The sequence below is a fragment of the Ascaphus truei genome, chromosome 14 (genome assembly GCF_040206685.1).
Source record: "Ascaphus truei isolate aAscTru1 chromosome 14, aAscTru1.hap1, whole genome shotgun sequence".
Classification (NCBI taxonomy): Eukaryota; Metazoa; Chordata; class Amphibia; order Anura; family Ascaphidae; genus Ascaphus; species Ascaphus truei.
The window spans coordinates 46,347,044-46,366,473 of record NC_134496.1 but is presented as its reverse complement, the minus strand read 5'-3'; the positions used below and the strand labels follow the sequence as shown (position 1 = coordinate 46,366,473).

Genomic DNA, 19,430 nt, shown 5'->3' with positions numbered 1-19,430 from the left:
GGCTGTTACTAACAAGAAGGTTTCTCAATGTTTGGACTGAATTGCTTTTCTGAGCATAGGCCCAATCTTGGTGTTAGTAACATTTTATAGTAAAAAAAAAAAACAATTTAAAACCCATGAAGTATAAATTCCTGAGTACCAGCAATTTTGCTTTTTCAAGCCAGTCCCACATACTCAACGACTTACTTAGAAACAAAGTACGTTGTATGCAGTTCAAGTCCATACTTATAAGTGGTGGCCACTTATGTGCTTCGGTAGCAAGAGGCTCAGAGATCTTACAAGTGTTTGAGGATACTTCTCTCTAAACTCCACAGTCCGTTCCTCTTACACCCACACAGAGAGAAAGGTTACAGAGTACAGCAAAGCTAGACCCAAGGGGCTAATCCAATATAGTCCGAAGCGGCCGGTACCAAAAACTCCCAGTGACTTCAATAGGAGGTTTTGGCCGATAACGATGATAATCGGCTGCTTCGGACATACTGGATAGGGCTCTAAGAGGCATGGCAAGAAAACAGGTACCGCACTTATGAGACTCTGTAGTCAAAACTATTTGCGCAAGACAAAAAAAAACCTTGCACACACGGTTCCAGGTCTGTATCACTGTGTGAAGCCCGATTGATCCCTTCCAGCCAAGTAGTACAGACTCAACGTTAAATTACTGCATGCAGGTCAAACATATATATAATAAACAGCTGAAAGTACCCGGTGTTTCTCGGGAATTCTAAGGCTGTGCTTATAGTGGTGGCTACGGCGACTGCGATGTCACGCAGCGCCGTCGCAAGTACATGCAGTCCGTCGCGGGTGCCCATACTGGGCCGACCGCGGCGGTGCTGCAGAGCAACGGAGCGGTCGCGATAGACGGTAGCCAAAGGATTTTTACTTTTTCGGCGATTGCCGCGTGATGTCAGCGGCACGTGAGCGGTTCAGCCAATGAGGGCGAACCACTCACAGCCACACACCCCAATCGCCCTCTCTCATCCCCTGCACCATAGTGCAGGAAATCGCTATTACAACGGCGACGGCTGACGTCACGTGGTTGTGTCCCTCTCTCATCCTCCAGCGTTCTTACTTTCTCCTCACACGCCAACTTATTTCCTCTTTCTTTGTCTGATTTTTGTGTAAACTTTAGATCTATCTGACGCTCATTATGATGTCACCAGTATGATGTCATGTGCCAGATACATGGCCTACCAGTGGCTGACTTGCTTTGAGAAAAAAAAATTGTAATAACTCATAGAATTAAAAATAGAATATATTCAATTGTATCCAAACAGATAACAACCTGCTCCTTGATCTCAGGAACCATCGTGCAAAATGTGATTACGATATCTTAAGATGTGTCCAAATTCAGCGAATAGACAAACAGCTTAAATATATAGTAGACTAGCTGGGAGACCCGGCGTTGCCCGGGATGTAATTTTAGGGGGGGCGTACGACAGGGTTAGGCTTCCCCCCCCCCTTGACAGCTAGGTGGGTGACTGAGTTGACTGAGTGTGTGGGTGACTGTGTGTTTGGGTGACACTTGACTGAGTGGGTGGGTGGGTGGGTTGGTGACTGAGTGGGTGACTTTGGGTCGGTGACTGGGTGGGTGACTTTGGGTCAGTTTGACTTTGGGTCGGTGGGTGGGTGACTTTGGGTCGGTGGGTGGGTGACTTTGGGTCGGTGGGCGGGTGACTTTGGGTCGGTGGGTGGGTGACTTTGGGTCGGTGGGTGGGTGACTTTGGGTCGGTGGGTGGGTGACTTTGGGTCGGTGGGTGGGTGACTTTGGGTCGGTGGTTGGGTGGGCGAGTTGGGTCGGTGGGTGGATGACTTTTGGTCGGTGGGTGGGTGACTTTGGGTCGGTGGGTGGGTGGGTGACTTTGGGTTTGACTCTGGGTTGGTGGGTGGGTGGGTGACTTTGGGTGGGTGGGTGACTTTGGGTGGGTGGGTGGGTGACTTTGGGTCGGTGGGTGGGTCGGTGACTGGGTGACTTTTTCAGGGTCGGTGACTGGGTGGGTCAGTGACTGGGGTCGGTGACTGGGTGGGTCAGTGAGTGGGTGGGTGGGGTCGGTGAGTGGGTGGGTGGGGTCAGTGAGTGGGTGGGTGGGGTCAGTGAGTGGGTGGGTGGGGTCAGTGAGTGGGTGGGTGGGGTCAGTGAGTGGGTGGGTGGGGTCAGTGAGTGGGTGGGTGGTTTTGGGTGAGACTGAATGGGTGGGTGAGTGTGAGACTGAATGGGTGGGTGAGTGTGAGACTGAATGGGTGGGTGAGTGTGAGACTGAATGGGTGGGTGAGTGGGAAACTGAGTGGGAGACTGACGGGGTGGGAGACTGACTGGGTGGGAGACTGACGGGGTGGGAGACTGACTGGGTGGGAGACTGACTGGGTGGGAGACTGACTGGGTGGGAGACTGACTGGGTGGGAGACTGACTGGGTGGGAGACTGACTGGGTGGGAGACTGACTGGGTGGGAGACTGACTGGGTGGGAGACTGACTGGGTGGGAGACTGACTGGGTGGGAGACTGACTGGGTGGGAGACTGACTGGGTGGGCGGGTGGGAGACTGACTGGGTGGGCGAGTGGGAGACTGACTGGGTGGGCGAGTGGGAGACTGACTGGGTGGGTGACTGAGTGACTGGGTGGGTGACTGAGTGACTGGGTGGGTGACTGAGTGACTGGGTGGGTGACTGAGTGACTGTGTGGGTGACTGAGTGACTGGGTGGGTGACTGAGTGACTGTGTGGGTGACTGAGTGACTGGGTGGGTGACTGAGTGGGTGGGTGACTGGGTGGGTGGGTGACTGAGTGGGTGGGTGACTGAGTGGGTGGGTGACTGGGTGGGTGGGTGACTGACTTTGGGTGACTGACTTTGGGTGACTGACTTTGGGTGACTGACTTTGGGTGACTGACTTTGGGTGACTGACTTTGGGTGACTGACTTTGGGTGACTGACTTTGGGTGACTGACTTTGGGTGACTGACTTTGGGTGACTGACTTTGGGTGACTGACTTTGGGTGACTGACTTTGGGTGACTGACTTTGGGTGACTGACTGGGTGGGTGACTGGGTGGGTGACTTGACTGGGTGGGTGACTGGCTGGGTGACTGGGTGGGTGGGTGGGTGAATGGATGGGTGACTTGGGTGACTGGGTGGGTGACTGGGTGACTGGGTGGGTGGGTGACTTGACTGGGTGGGTGGGTGACTTGACTGAGTGAGTGGGTGACTTGACTGAGTGAGTGGGTGGGTGACTGAGTGAGTTTTTGGGTGACTAAGTGAGTGGGTGGGTGGGTGACTGAGTGGGTGGGTGACTGAGTGGGTGGGTGACTGAGTGGGTGGGTGACTGAGTGGGTGGGTGACTGAGTGGGTGGGTGACTGAGTGGGTGGGTGGGTGACTGAGTGGGTGGGTGACTGAGTGGGTGGGTGACTGAGTGGGTGGGTGGGTGACTGGGTGAAAGTGACTGGGTGAAAGTGACTGGGTGGGTGACTGAGTGGGTGGGTGGGTGACTGAGTGGGTGGGAGGGTGACTGAGTGGGTGGTAGGGTGACTGAGTGGGTGGGAGGGTGACTGAGTGGGTGACTGAGTGAGTGGGTGGGTGACTGGGTGGGTGGGTGACTGGGTGAAAGTGACTGGGTGGGTGTGTGGGTGACTGGGTGACAGTGCGTGGGTGGGAGACGGTGGGTGACTTACCTTGACCCCGTGGCATCTGGCTGGGGCAGGAGGTGAGTTCGGGAAGCTGGGGGGGGGGGGGGCAAGAGTGGCAGGAGGCCCGCGCCGCGCTTCCCCTCCGTCCGGGAGCCGGCGCACGTGATGGGGAGTCTCGCGCCGCCCTTCCCCTCCGTCCGGGAGCCGACGCACGTGAGGGGGAGTCCCGCGCCGCGCTTCCCCTCTCCGGTAGCGGCGCACGTGAGGGGGAGTCCCGCGCCGCGCTTCCCCTCTCCGGTAGCGGCGCACGTGAGGGGGAGTCCCGCGCCGCGCTTCCCCTCTCCGGTAGCGGCGCACGTGAGGGGGAGAGCAGGTGGCCCGGCCCGCGCTTCCCCTCTCCGGTAGCGGCGCACGTGAGGGGGAGAGCAAAAGGCCCGGGCCGCGCTTCCCCTCTCCGGTAGCGGCGCACGTGAGGGGGAGAGCAGGAGGCCCGGGCCGCGCCGCGAGGGGGGAGGAGCCTGGAGTTTGCTGCTGAGCAGGAGGGCCGCGGCGCACGATGAGGGTGATGGTGCGGCTGGGGATGTTGCGGAGCGTGGGGATTTGGGTGAGGTGGGGGGAGAGAGTGAGAGGCACCGGGAGAGGAGGGGGGGTGTGTGTGGAAGGTGAGCTGCGGTCCAACTGACGGGGGAGAGTGAGGGTGTGTGTGTGTGTGTGAGGGGGGTGTGTGTGTGTGTGTGAGGGGGGGGGGAGGGGTGTGTGTGAGGGTGTGTGTGTGTGTGTGTGAGGGGGGGGGGGGGTGTGTGTGTGTGTGTTTTTTTGCCCGTCACTCTGCCTCAGGCCAATGAGAGGTGCGGGGGCGGGCAGGCCAAGGGACCAATGAGATTGCCGCTAGGGACGCAGACATACAGTGCTTTCAGAAATATATAGTAGATATGGAACATGAACATGGGACCTAACGCTCCTAGCAGCATCCCGTTGCCCCTTTAGAGTGCTCAAAAGGATCCAAGCCATGACAGTTCGCCTTATTTTGATACATAAAGTAATCCTTCCAAGTTTGGTTGTTGTAGGTCTTATAGAAAGTGTGTGTGTGTGTGTGTGTGTGTGTGTGTGTGTGTGTGTGTGTGTGTGTGTGTGTGTGTGTGTGTGTGTGTGTGTGTGTGTGTGTGTGTTTAAATTCCCCACTGTGCAATCTCTGAAGATCATACCCTAGCTGTAAGCTCTGTTAGGCTAAGTTTATAGTAGCGGTGACGGCTACGACGACGCAACCGCATGACGTCAGCCGTCGCCGCTACTACAGCGATTCCTGCACACTGGTGCAGGAGACGCGAGTTCGACCGGGGGCCGTGAGTAGTTCGCCCTCATTGGCTGAACCACTCACGTGCCCGTGACGTCACCCCTCCTTCGCTGGAAATCTCAAAATCTTCTGGCTTCCAGCGATCACGACCAGTCCGTCGCTTTGCAGCGCAGTCGCGGTCACGCCCGCTATGGGAACCCGCGACGGACTGCATGTACTTGCTAAACTGGGCCTTACACTGTTGGCAATTAGCTCCTGAATAAAATAGCCCTTTAAAAGACAGGAAGCTGCTGAGGTACAGGACTTCCTGTTTCTGAACCTGAAGAAGCTGCAGGACTACACAGCCGGCAAAGCAGAGGAGCCCAGTTGTCCAGAGGGACTTTCCTGGGAATAGCAGGAACACACAGCTTTGGAGCAGGAAAGAGTAAAATCCCTACATTTACAGTTAGGAAGAAGAGCATTCTAACACTTAAGAAATCCTGCAGAGCGCTTATCCAAGGAAGGATAGAGAGAAAGTTATCTGCGCAAATGCTCCGCAACGGTCGGCCTACAGACGAATGAAAGCTTGTCAGCTCTATCGCCAGAATAAAGCAGCCTGCGTCCTTCAGTCAGTTTGGAGGATGCAATGAAGAAGAGGTATCGACATTTGAAGCAATGTGTAATTACACTCCAGTCAAAGGTCAGAAAGTTTCAGCAGCAACGACGCAAAAGGAATATGAAGAAAGCTGCTGGTGTGATGCAGTCCGGATATAGATCCTAGTCAGAACCAAGCAAGCGACCTGTTCCTATAACCGCATCTGCATGGCTGTCTCAGTGGTAACAGTCTGCTTTCCACGAAAGGCAGAAAAGAAGAACCAAGTTAAGACTGAGAAGTGCAATACAAATCCAGGCCTGCTACCGTGCAAACGTGGTCCGAAACAGATTCTGTTCTATGAAAGCAGCCGCTATAAAGATTCAGTCTGTGACTAGAATGAGTAAGGAAAGGTATTCCGTTATCATCACTGGTTATCCAGCGGTGCTTCCGTCTGAGTAAATTAATGAGTCAAGAAAGAGGGGCCCAAGTCTACAAATCTACAAATGAGAGATGGCATGGGGTACAGTTAGAGTTGACGAGAACTGACGTACTGGAGCTAAAGGATGCTCAGCCAGAAACAGATGACCGTACAAGTGACACGGATGAGGAGATCACACGACGCGTGGAAGTACTCGTTGCCAAGCGAGGAAGAAAGGGAGGTGGAGAAATGGAAAAATACATTTGAGCAAGAATTCCTCCACAAGCGGCTAAAGTGTGAAGAACTAGAGCGAATACTTGGAGATACTGGGTGAGTACATAAGTTACAAAGATTTTGGCACCGGTCTTCTCTTCCACCACAACTACACATCATGGCTAGAATTTGTATAAAGGGGAAGCAAAACATCATGCCCCAAGCGCCCGATAATTGCCCCAAGGGGAAAAAATGAAGTTGCTGGTTGGAGGGGAGATGTATTTGGAAAAGAACATTTCACCGAGAAGCAGGTCCATGAATCCAATCGGAAGTTAGACAATGTGAAACACACAGAAAAGATGCACTTGGAATGGCAGTCCAAGAAGAAGAAAAATAAATTCAAGGTCCCAGGCAGTGATAAGAGCATTGATGTGTTTTGGGGGACTGTCGCCCGAAGTAACACACAAAGTCTAAATATGACTACACTTGGAGACCGGGAATTTATAAAGAGACTGAAGTTATACTTGGGGAATTGTTCACCCAAAGCAATTCAGCATTTTTTTTCCAGCTTCTGCCCTTGGGGAACCATAAAGCAGCACAGGTTAGAAGAGGCAGGTGCTCCCCAAGTAGTAAATGTTGCTACCAAACTAATTAAATTCTTCTCCTGGGTTGGGATTCCTACCGAAATTTTAACAGGCCAGATGACAATTTCGGTGTCCAGACTCGTGAAGAACATCTGTGGCCTGGAAAAATTGAACTCGGTACATATACCTGTTTATTGTTCCCAAACAAACAGATGGCCTGGTCAAATGCTTCAGTAAAACTCATAAGAATAAGAAAAAAAGTTGTCTCCCCTGATACATGGCATTGGGGTACATGGTTTCTGCCATTTCTCTTTATTATCGACTAGGTTCCCCAGTCTTCCACAGGGTTTTCTCATTTTCAATTGCTGTATGGAAGACAACCAAGGGGGGTCCCATATGTGGGGGGGAGGGGGGGAAAGCGAAGAACAGTTCCCAAGGGCAGGCAGCATAGGAAGGTATGTGTTGCACCCTAGAGAAAGGTTTAAGTAGTCTAGAGGTGTTTTTACCAGGAAGCCTACCAGTAGCACAGGAAGGGCATTGTGATAGGGAGGCCTTGGTTAGGGTATATCAGTCAGGAGATAGGGAGTTAGGTTTCGGGTCACGGGCAGGCCCCGTACAAAAAGACAGGAAACTGTTTAAATTGGGGGAGATTTTTTCCCTTGTTCAGAAATTACAGACACAAAATTGGTTCAGTCCATTTGGGGTCTGTTCTCTCCGGTACCACAGAGACTCCGCTGCCAGGTCAATTATTGTCCCGAGAAGATGGGGGGTTGTTTATTGGCCGAGTGTAACCCAGGGCTACACTCTAAGGGGGGAGGTGTGTGAGGGAGTGAAGGGTTAAACTTCCTCACTGTGCAGGCTCTGAAGACCACACCCTCGCTGTAAACTCTGTTAGGCTGTTGGCAATTAGCTCCTGAGTAAAATAGCCCTTTAAAAAAGATAGGAAGCTGCAGAGGTACAGGACTTCCTGTTCCTGAAGGAGCTGCAGGACTCCTCAGCTGGAGCCGAGGTGCCCAGAGGGACCTTCCTGGGAACAACAGCAACACACAGCCTGAACAAAAGCTCAAGACCCTGCTGGAAAAGCAGGTAACCTTTGCTTAGAGCAGGGGTGCTCAACTCCAGTCCTCAAGCGCACCCCAACAGGTCTTCGACTGCGCCTCTGATTGAGCTACTTGTGCTCAACCCTGGGATATCCTGAAAAACTGACCGGTTGGGGGGCTTGAGGATTGGAGTTGAGCACCCCTGGCCTAGAGGATATTGTCCGTCTGTGGGAGAACCCAGACTGCTCCCTGACACTAAGGACTTTCCTGGCGTTTTGCAAACGTATGCGATTTACTTGATTACTCACATGATTCACTCCCAATTAAGCGAGTTCTACACCAAGACAAATTTCCCTAGCCAATTCCAGTCTGGGTTTCGTCCCAAACACTCCACCGTAACTACCCTGCTAAAAGTTTGCAATGAAATCCAGTGTGGAATGGAACGGGGACAACTCACTGGTGCAGTATTCCTAGATTTTGCAAAGGCTTTTGACACAGTTGATCATGCTATCCTGCTTAACAAACTCCAGAGCTCTGGAATAGGGAAACATGCTTTAAACTGGTTTCAGTCCTACCTATCAGGAAGATCCCAACATGTGTCCATCTCAGGCTCTAACTCCAACCCCCTGGATATCACCTGTGGTGTCCCGCAAGGCTCTGTTCTGGGGCCCCTACTCTTCTCAGTGTTCATTAATGATCTTCCCACTGCCTGTAAGGAAGCCTCAATACACATGTATGCAGATGACACAATCCTGTATGCACACAGCCATAGCCTCTCTGACCTTCAACACATACTTCAGTCTGACTTTTTGAGACTCGAAAACTGGATTTCCCAAAACAAACTGTTTTTAAACACTGACAAGACTGTAACAATGGTATTTGGGACCAAGACTAAATTTGTAAAGCTTCCAGTGACTGAGCTCCTGATTAGAACCAACGCTAAAACCACCCTAACACCTGTCACTAGTTTTAAATACCTGGGCTTATGGTTTGACTCCCACTTAACATTCGGGATGCACATTGATACCCTGACAACCAAGACCTATGCCAAACTAGGGGTACTTTACAGGAACAAATCCTCCCTAAGTCTCCTGGTCAGAAAGCGTATTGCACAGCAGATGCTAATGCCAATTATTGACTATGGAGACATAGTATATGGCTCGGCTCCTCAAACCCACCTTAGCAAACTTGACACCCTCTACAATTCAATTTGTCGTTTTGTTCTCCAATGCAACTACAACACACATCACTGCGAAATGCTCAAAGAACTAGATTGGTCATCACTAGAGTCTAGGCGCAAAGTTCACCTTTCCTGTCTCACCCTCAAATACTTTCTGGGCAAGCTACCCAGCTACCTGAACAAGCTCCTCACCCCTACCACATGCAGTACCTATCACCTGAGATCAGACTCCAAAAGACTATTCATGGTCCCAAGACTCAACAAAGTATCCGGACGTTCCTCCTTCTCCTTCCGTGCACCCCAAAACTGGAACAACCTACCAGAGACTCTCATATCCACCACCAGCTTAAGTTCTTTCAAATCTAAGGCTGTCTCACACTTTAATCTGGTCTGTAACTGTTTCATAAGCTCATAATATATATTTTCTTTAACTGTGCATGCAATGTCTTGTATATAAATGTATACCTTGTTCATTTATGTAACTGTATTTGTAACCATGTATTATTTGTTTTACTCTGTGCCCAGGACATACTTGAAAACGAGAGGTAACTCTCAATGTATTACTTCCTGGTAAAATATTTTATAAATAAAATTCTATTCCTTTGAAAGTATCCTGCAACCTGCTTTCCCTGGTAAGGGAAATAAAGGACTTCCATTGCAAGAAAGCCGTGTAAAAGCTCCTTTCTGACCCTACCTACAAGGCCGCTCTGTCAATGACATTTTGGGGGGTTTACCCCATTCATGGTATTATTGAGGGAAGTGTTATAGTGGCATTGAATAAAGACCAAGAAACCAAACGCTTTTCCACTGCTTGACAACCACAAGTATTCACAACTCTGTTAGTACATTTAAATATTTTGAAGAGTATTTAATAAAAACAGCCATACATTGGCATTATAAATATATAATATATTAATTATCTGTACTAGGAGATTTAGCAATAGGAATACTAACACAATCTTACAGACTAAACCAGTCTGCCTTGCAGAAGACATCCAACATCAATATTAATCACAGTTCTTAGTATTCCATAATGAATGTACTAGGTCTGAACAGTGCCAGATGGAAAGCAATGGAAACTAAATATCATAAAGCAGCTCTATAACAAGAATCCAAGCCTGTGTATACTGCAATATTACAGTGTCATAACCCTACTGTGCAAGAACTACTGTACATTTAAAAATAACGGTATAGTTTTAATAATGAGACCATAAAACGGAATGGCAGTATGTGGACATAGCATTCCCATTGACATTAAGATTACAAAATATATCAATATATATATATATATAAGGCGGGGTTGCAGACCTGCCTAAGACATGCAGATGAGCATACAGTTGTATTTGCATATTTGCTTTCCTGTGGAGGGTTTTTGTCACTTTTTTTTACTCACCATAACTTAACTCAGTATTATGGTATATATATATATATATATATATATATATATATATATATATATATATATATATATATATATGTGTTCGACAAACCTATACATTTGCTCGCCCCGGGCGAGTGGATTTAACCTCCGGGCGAGTAAATATTGGCCCAAGCAGCACACGTTTGGTACTAGGTGGCGAGTAGATTTTTTTTGTGTGGCGAGTAGATTTTTTGGTGATTTGTCAACCACTGTATATATATACAGTGGTTGACAAATCACCAAAAAATCTACTCGCCACACAAAAAAATCTACTCGCCACCTAGTACCAAATGTGTGCTGCTTGAGCCAATATTTACTCGCCCGGGGGTTAAATCCACTCGCCCGGGGCGAGCAAATGTATAGGTTTGTCGAACACTGTATATATGTATATATATATATATATATATATATATATATATATATATATATATATATATATATATATATATATATATATATATATATATATATATATATATATACACACACACATGGTATGATCTTCAGAGATTGCACAGTGGGGAATTTAAACACACACACACACACACACACACACACACACACACACACACATACAGTTTCTGAACCCCAATGATAATTACGGAAATTCCATAGTTTTCCCATGATAACCTTCTTGTATCAAAACCAGCCTTTTCTTAAATATCCACTAGGGTTTATATTAACCAATTCCATGTCTTCTGAAACAAAATGATGTATGAATTAGACAAACAATGAGTAATTAAGAGTCACGGTATGTGCAAAAGTTAAGGAAACCCTGATTTTTTTATTATCTAAATTAAAAGGAGAACATTAGAATTGTTTAAATACTTACGTAAATCTTCAGGGGTGAGTTAGGGAGGTCCCACTCTAAACAGTATAAAGATCAGAAACTTTGAGTTTGGTAGTCACCATACAAGGTGTGTGGAAACGCGTCAGAAAAGCAGGTAATTGATGCTCATCAGTTAAGAAAGGGTTACAAAACCATTTGTAAGGATGTGGGGCTCCACCAATCCACTGTCAGACAGAGAAAGTTCAAGACCACAGTCACTCAACCCAGGAGCGGTCATCCTAAAAAAATCTCTCCAAGAACAAACCGGGAAATCATCCAGGAAGTCACAGAGAAGCCCAGAGTAACATCCAAGGATCTGCCGTCCACTTTCGCATTGGCTAATGTGAGTGTTCATGACGCAACTATCAGAATAAGACTGAACAATAATCGTGTTCATGGAAGGATAGCCAGGGGGAAACCACTGCTCTCTATAAAGAACATTGTTGCCTGTCTGAAGTTTGCTAAAGAGCACATAGATGATCCACAAGACTTCTGGAACAATATTCTCTGGACAGACAAGTCAAAGGTAGAACTTTTTGGCCTCCATGAGAAACGTTCTGTTTGGTTTTCGCCAAACACTGCGTTCGAACAGAAGAACCTCATCCCAACCGTGAAGCATGGAGACATGGATGGCTTGCCATCAATGACACAACCATGAATTCTGCATTATATCAGAAGATTCTAGAGGATAATGTCTGGCCATCTGTCCGTGAGCTGATGCTGAACCGAAAGTGGGTCATGCAACAAAACTATGATCCTAACCAAGCAAGCAGATCTAGAAAAGAATGTGTGCAGAAGAAAAAAAAAAATCTGCATTTTAGAATGGCCTAGTGAAAGTCCGGACCGAAACCCCATCGAAATGTGGTGGCAGGACCTGAAGCGAGCCGTCTATTCAAGGAAGCCCTCAAATGTCACTGAGTTGAAGCAGTTCTGTAAGGAGGAATGGGCCAAAATTCCTCAAAAACAATGTGAGAGACTGACCAGCAGTTACAGGAAACACTTAGTTGAACTCATTGCTGTTCAAAGGGGCGCCACCAGGTACGGAATCTAAGGCCGCGGCCATAGTAAGAGCAGCGTCGCTTGCACTGAAAACAAAAAGGCAGGAAGGCAATGTGCATGGCCATAGAGCACGTGTGCGTGCACGAGAGCGCCGAGGCGGCCGATGCGTGGCGAGAAAACTTTTTGGTTCTTCTGCGTGACGGCGGGGAACGTGTGCGGTTCAGCCAATAAGGACGAACCGCTCACGTGATGTCACGGGCATGCCTCCGGCACGACCGCCCCGTCGCGCAATCCTGCAGGCCACAGACCGCCTCTAGTACAGGCGCTCGTGACATCATGTGCATGTGCTATATCCGAGGCCTAAAGGGTCACATACTTTCACACATGGATATTGAACCTTGAATCATTTGTGGATCAATAAATGTTGAAAAAAGTATCATGTTTTTGTGTCATTTATCTGATCAGGTTATCAGGACTTAGATTAAGATCTAACATTTTAGGTTTGAAATATGTTAAAATCCTAAAGGGTTCGTATTCGGGTCTCCAATTAAGATTTTTTTGTTATTTGTTTTCGGTTGTGTACCACGGACATTTGTTCTGTGGGAATGGGCTAGAAGGGGCTCACCCCCTGAAACGTTGCCCCCCCCCTCCCAATTTAATTGTTAATTGTCCTCTTTCTTCCCCCTCCTTTTCCCAGTTCCATTTCTTCTCCGTCACTTCCCTCTTGCTCCCTCCTTTGCTATTTTTGAGATTATGACTACAGTATACTGTTTGCATTATCTGGCCTATATGCTTTGTTCACACAATTATCCATGTTCGTTAACTATTAGGATTATTGGATGTTTTCCACCAGTAAAATATGAGGATTTTTTATGTATTTTGCCTTGATTCATGATTTTTACACTGACTGCTGGGTACCTTTGTTGGGTTTCGTGAAGCTGGGACAGATTCCAAAAAAATATTGTGACAATTACTAAAAAAAAAAATGAACAGAAGAAGGTTTCTTGTTCGGAACGTTTTTCATTTTTATTTTAAAAAAAACGCTCTTTTTGATACGTGGCAGATTGGCCAAAACCATTCTACATTGGAAAAAGCACCTGGAAGAATAAAGTGTGTGAGCACTTATTATGAATACCAAGAAGAGGTTCAGAGAATAAAAATCACCAACAAAGAGTTATTTATAAACTGCTTGAATGTAAAAATATTTTAATATGGTGACAACGTATTTCCTGACTAATGCAACAATAACAAAATGTAACAAGCACAAATAATAAAAGCGAAAAAACGATGTAACACGGCTCAACAGAGAGAGGTATGATTAATGATTTGCCTAATTAACACCAAGCAAGGTTTATGGGTGCTACCTACGCAAAAAGGTAAATGCAAAGACTAGAAGTAGGATTTGTGATATCTATCTCCAACCCTCCTTACAAATAATAACAAGCTGATATGCAAAGAATTGGTAAGGCAGCCGTTTATAATACGTGTATATAACAAACAGCCAATCAAAAAGCCACGGCAATCACGGTAAAAAAAAAAACGTGATGACCCACTTAGAAATTACAGAGCTTAGTGTCCAGTTTCTACTTAATTACCTATTGCCAATTACCATCTGTAAATTTATATGACCTACTTAACACTGTGGCTCCTTCACTAATCAATATTGGGCAACTATGCACAGCCATTAAAGGCATTGTGTTTGTGTGTTTTAATTAGGTTGGAATAAAGGAGTCAGTTTTCACAAAAGGGAGATATAGCCCCGTCATAAAATACATTACTACTTTCTCAAAAACAAAGTAACAATCCCCCTAAATTATCACAGGACGGGAGCTGGTGGGTCTTTTGGAGCTGAACTGCGCTATTTTCAGCTCTGCGGGCTCTCTGGTTCCTGAGATACTTGCCGATTTCAATTACCGGTATTACTTCCTGTTTTTTAAGGGGGCTTTAAATGGCCGTCCAATGGGAAGCCGCAAACGATGATGAGGCAGCTTCTTATTTGCCTGAGATTTGTAATGCATTTCCCTTGGAGGGAGATTTAAACCCAGTAACTTCACCAGTAATTATCTCTGGCAGCAAGGGGTCCCCGAAACTGAAAATAGATCAGTTTAGCTCTGGGGGACCCCACAGTTCCAGTCGTGTAAAAGAAATAGGCATTTATTATTAAAACAAATAAAGTGGAAAGGGGCGGCTGTTTTAAAAATTTAAGTTCAATAATGGTGGGGGAAAAAAAACTATAACTTTACCACCCTTTGCATTAATTGCTGTGGCAATATTTGTCCCTGTCCTGTGTATTGTTGATCAAAAACATAAATAGAGGCAAGCATGTTTTGGGGGGGTTCTTATTGTGTTGAACTGTATTGATAAAAGTACAGATAAGACCGTAACATCAATATCATATAGACCTGATTGGATTCCACGGGTAAAGCTAGCCTGTCGTTTTCTGGGCCATGAGACCAGCCAAGCGCCCTGGAGAAGGGCCTGATATTTATTTTAAGTGAAACACATACATGATGCATCACTAATCTTACCATTAAAGTCAGTGAGAATTGGGGGCTTCTGTGGTTCACATTATATTTTTCTAAGAAGGCCGTGCTTCTCTTTTTTTTTTTTTCTTGTCTTTTACTTATTTTAAGTGTCCTTTTTTAATTGGGTTTTAAAAAGTTTAAACCACACATTTTATAAGTTATGATGGGTAAAAAAATAAATTTAAAAAAAAAAGTGACAAAAACCCTCCACCGTGTAGTACAAAAAATATCACGGCTCATACAGGTCTGCAACCCTGCCTTTCCTCATTATCCCTTAGCATACAATGCTTCCACTGCAGTAAGGGATTCTGGGAAATGAAATGCAAATAAACACAGTGTCACATTTTTCTTCATGTCCATTTAAACTTATGCCTGTCGCATTAGGCCGAGTCCATAGAAGGCACGTCCGTGCTGAGCCGTGTGGACGCTCCGCGCTGAGCCCCTGCATCCTCCATGAGGATGTCTTTAGAGGGGGCTCACGCGAGCGTCCGCAGGCGTGCTGAGGCGCTGGATTTTACAGCCGACAGCCAAACTGTTTTTCAGAGCGCTGTCGGCTGAAAACATCCAATCAGCGCGGAGCATCGTCAACGTCACGGCGCCGTGACGTTGGCGCCGTGACGTCGGTGCGTCGTGGGCGATTGGCCCAGCGACGTCACTGCCCAGCCTCCCTCAGTCTCCCCCGCCTCCCAATCGCACCCGCTGGCTCGCCTGCATGGGCATGAAATCGCGCAGATTTCAGCAGGCGAGCCTCAGCGTAAGCGCGCCTCAGCCCTGCTACCCCCTCTATGGCCCCAGCCCAACACAGCTTTCTGCACAGCCAAGGTTAAAGAAGTGCAGAGCCAGTAAACCTGCTCACAGAAAGCAGTTTCGACCTTTTGGGTCTCCGTGTGAGGCTGGTTATACTGGCTTTGCAATGTGAAGATGGAATAGGTTTCAACCACACATTATATCATGTATTTATTTTATTTATAAAAATGTTTACCAGGAAGTAATACATTGAGTTACCTCTCGTTTTCAAGTCTAGCAGGGCCCCGCTTCTCAGCGCCCCGCCAATACCGAGAAGGGGGCCGCCATGTCTGCACATGCGCAGATCGGGTAAGTCAGAGGTCACGCATGTGCACAACGGGTAAGTCAAAGGTCACGCATGCGTAGAACGGAGAATTTCAGGTCTGAGCATGTGCACAAGCCGAAAATTGCCAGTTCCGCTTTCCGGCGATTACTGCTTTGCGGCAGGCCCTTAGAACGGAACCTGGCGCATGCCCGGGGCCCTCCTGTATGTCCTGGGCGCAGAGTTATAACAATACATGGTTACATAAATGAACAGGGTTATACAGTCAATTCAGACCTTTCGTGGACAGATGGAGTTGGATATAAGTTATGGTGAGTAAAAAAGTGACATGAACCCTCCCCTGTATAGCAAATCAAAATATAATTTTTGAGAACATGTGTTTAAAGAGCGCTTTGTCCAGTGAATAACACAATCTGTGTGATTTGTGTTAATATTATGCACGCCGCTCACAAAATATATTTAACCGTCTTTCCTTTAATGAAGTGGCAGAACGGAAGGAAAACCATGTTCCAATTTTCATAACATTATAAACGTTTTAAGTGTAGTGGGACCAAGTGCGACATTTGTTACACTGCATAATTCTGTGAAATGAGAGCAGATCCATTGCTGGTGATAAGCAGTTAAATTAGACGAATTGGTCAAATCTGGTCAACAAAGTCATTCTCGTATAATTATTCTTTTTATATTGGGGCCAAGTATCAATTGACCCCCAATAAACAAAACAAGTAGGGCATGTCATTAAAAAAAAAAAAAACAATTGCATCGACCCAGATATACTAAACGGTTATAACTACACCTAAACCCATCTTAAAGCAGCAGTCCAAGCTGCCGGTTTATCAATATAACCCACATAATGATAAGAAATTAGCTAAGTTGCCAATCGATCGGCAAAGATTCAGCTCAGGGGTTCACTAAATGGCTGTGTGGCAGAAGAGGACCAAAGATGCAAAGTTCTGTGGGGAAGATCATGTGACCAGGCAGTCACTAGATACAATTTGTGCACTGCTAGAAAGCGGACAGGGCTCAAAAAGGGGTGTGCCAGAGCCTCTTTCAGAAGAGGAAGGGGATGGGGCTTTGTAAATAGTTGCTATAGAAACAGAAAATGCTGGTTACATTATAATACATACAAAATGGGATTCATAGTGGTTTTAAAAAAAATGCTACAAGTATTTTCTCATAGTACAGAACTGATTTATTTAAAAAATAAAAAAAAACATAGGATATTGCTTGGTCTGCAGCTTTAATTAACGCGCTTTTTGGCTTTATGGTGCGTGAAACTTTATCTGTTAAGCCAGGGGGTCAACTCCAGTCTTCAAGACCCCCTCCAACAGGTCAGGTTTTGAGGATAGCCCAGCTTCACCACAGGTGGCTCAATCAGTCCCTGCTTCAGCATAGGTGGCTCAGTCTTTGACTGAGTCACTTATTGAGCCACCTGTGCTGAAGCTGGGATATCCTGAAAGCCTGACCTGTTTGGGGGTGGGGGTCTTGAAGAGTGGAGTTGAGCACCCCTGTGTTAGGCCTCGCTCAGACAGGCCGCGTTGCGACGTGCGCACACATCTGTCGCAATTTCTGGTTGTTCGGTGGGACTGAAAACTCCACCAGCGGCAAAGTGCAGCGACATTTTGACGCCACAACCAAAATTGACATTTCGTGCTACTGTCGCGTGACGTGAGCTGGTTCAGCCAATAAAGGCGAACCAGCTCCGTAACGTGTCCGTTACACGCCCCCAAAACGCCACTACCCAACTCCTGCAGTTTGAGCAGAGATCGCTGGGCTGCAGGAGTGTGCGGCGGAGGCGCGAACGCAAGCACGCAAACACAGCGGTCTATCTGAGCGAGCATTTAAGCAACTCGGCCTTGAAGTTGTATTTTGAACGTGTTTTGGGATTGTGATGGATTAAAAGACCATATATTAATGAAAACTGCCGTTTGAATGGAACTAAATTTAAGGAATTTATATCAAAACGTGCGACATGTCTCAGGGTTGACGACATCTTTTCATAACAATCTGCGTCGTTTTTATAAAAAGCGTCACTTATTGAAGTCACACTGTCCTGCATTAAAACGGCCGTAAACAATGGGATAAAACTTCCTCGTGAACATGTAACGTCTTCCTTATTTATACAAACAAAAATCGAAAAGAATAAAGGAATCATTTTTTTTTTTAGTAATATAAACAAACATTCATGTTAAATCTCTTATCTGAAATCAATAGTTACATTGTAATCGCCAAACAATACCGCAGCACAACAAGAGAGGTTTAAATACAAATACCCTTTACTGAGAAATACTGTACATCAGAACAGGAAGGCACAGAGCAGTTCTGAACCTGATCCCAGGCAAGAGAGGGAGTGGGAAATGTGCCAAAGTAACCTGGAAGTGAGGATTTCTCTTCCCCTCCCCCAGCAGCAGCAGAATACATTTCCCTCACGTGCTTCCTGGGAGTAATTATATATATATTATAGATGTGTATAATATATATATATATATATATATATATATATATTATATATATATATATACATATACACACACACACAGAAATATATATATACACACACAGAAATATATACACACACACACAGAAATATATACACACACATACAGAAATATATACACACACACACACACAGCTCTGTATTGTATATCATGTATATGACACACACCCTCCCCCTCCCGAAACTGTGCTCTTCCTTTCCACAATCATTCTATAAATAGGTTAGCAACACCCTGATAATGGTTCCTGCTTTCCAACTGAGTTAACCCCTGTGTGCCAGCTCGAGGCACTGTAACCCCCTCCCCCGCCCGGCAGTGGGGGGCTGTTACCACAAGGCACCCCTTCAGCACTGGAAAGGGCCTGCATGAGTTCCAGCAATGAAGGGGTTGCCTTGCATCTCCACCCCCGCCCCTCCCCCCTCCGACTGTCAGCTCCTCGGTCAGGGATTCCCCTTCGCACACCCTCCCAGCAGCCTGTGCACAGCACCGGGGTACACGGTCAGCCCCATGTGAGACCCAACAACAACAATGATAATAAGCACCATCCAGCAGCAGCAGCAGCAGCATGCCTGCAGTAATAATACTATACATGTCACACCGCCCATCCCCCAACACCAGCAGCTCTCCCCCCCACACCCTGCTTCCCATGCACAGAGACCCCCTCCCCACCATGAGGGGCACAGCACCCCCACACAACCCCTGCCCCCCATGCACAGAGACCCCTCCCCACCCTGAGGGGCACAGCACCCCCACCCCCCTTGCTTCCCACGCACAGAGACCCCCCCCTGCTTCCCAAGCGCAGAGACCCCCACCCCTCCTGCCTCCCATACACACAGAGACCCCCACCCCTCCCCTCCCCTCCCCACCCTGAGGGGCACAGCACCCCCACACACCCCCTACCTCCCATGCACAGAGACCCCCACCCTGAGAGGCACAGAGACCCCCACCCTGAGAGGCACAGAGACCCCCACCCCACCTGCCCCCCACGCACAGAGACCCCCACCCTGAGGGGCACAGCACCCCCACACACCCAGGGACTTACCTTGCAATAGTTGCTGAGATAGGCAGCTCCCTCCCCAGGCAGCAGATACACAGCGCTGCAACATGCAGCTATTGCCCTGGTGAGAGGAGGGATGGGGGGGGGGAGGGTAGGGAGACCAGGGGGGGGTGCCGGGGT

At 47.3% G+C, this 19,430-nt stretch overlaps 1 protein-coding gene across 1 annotated transcript in view; it reads right to left on the bottom strand.

Moving 5' to 3' along the window:
- The window catches only part of TBL1XR1 (TBL1X/Y related 1), a 102,235-nt gene that overhangs the window by 82,674 nt on the left and 131 nt on the right, over positions 1–19,430 (bottom strand). Inside the window, exon 1 of the mRNA XM_075570753.1 lies at positions 19,296–19,430. This exon is cut by the window's right edge and continues 131 nt beyond it. The gene's annotated coding sequence lies outside the window, so the exon portion shown is untranslated. The remainder of the gene's footprint in view (positions 1–19,295) is intronic.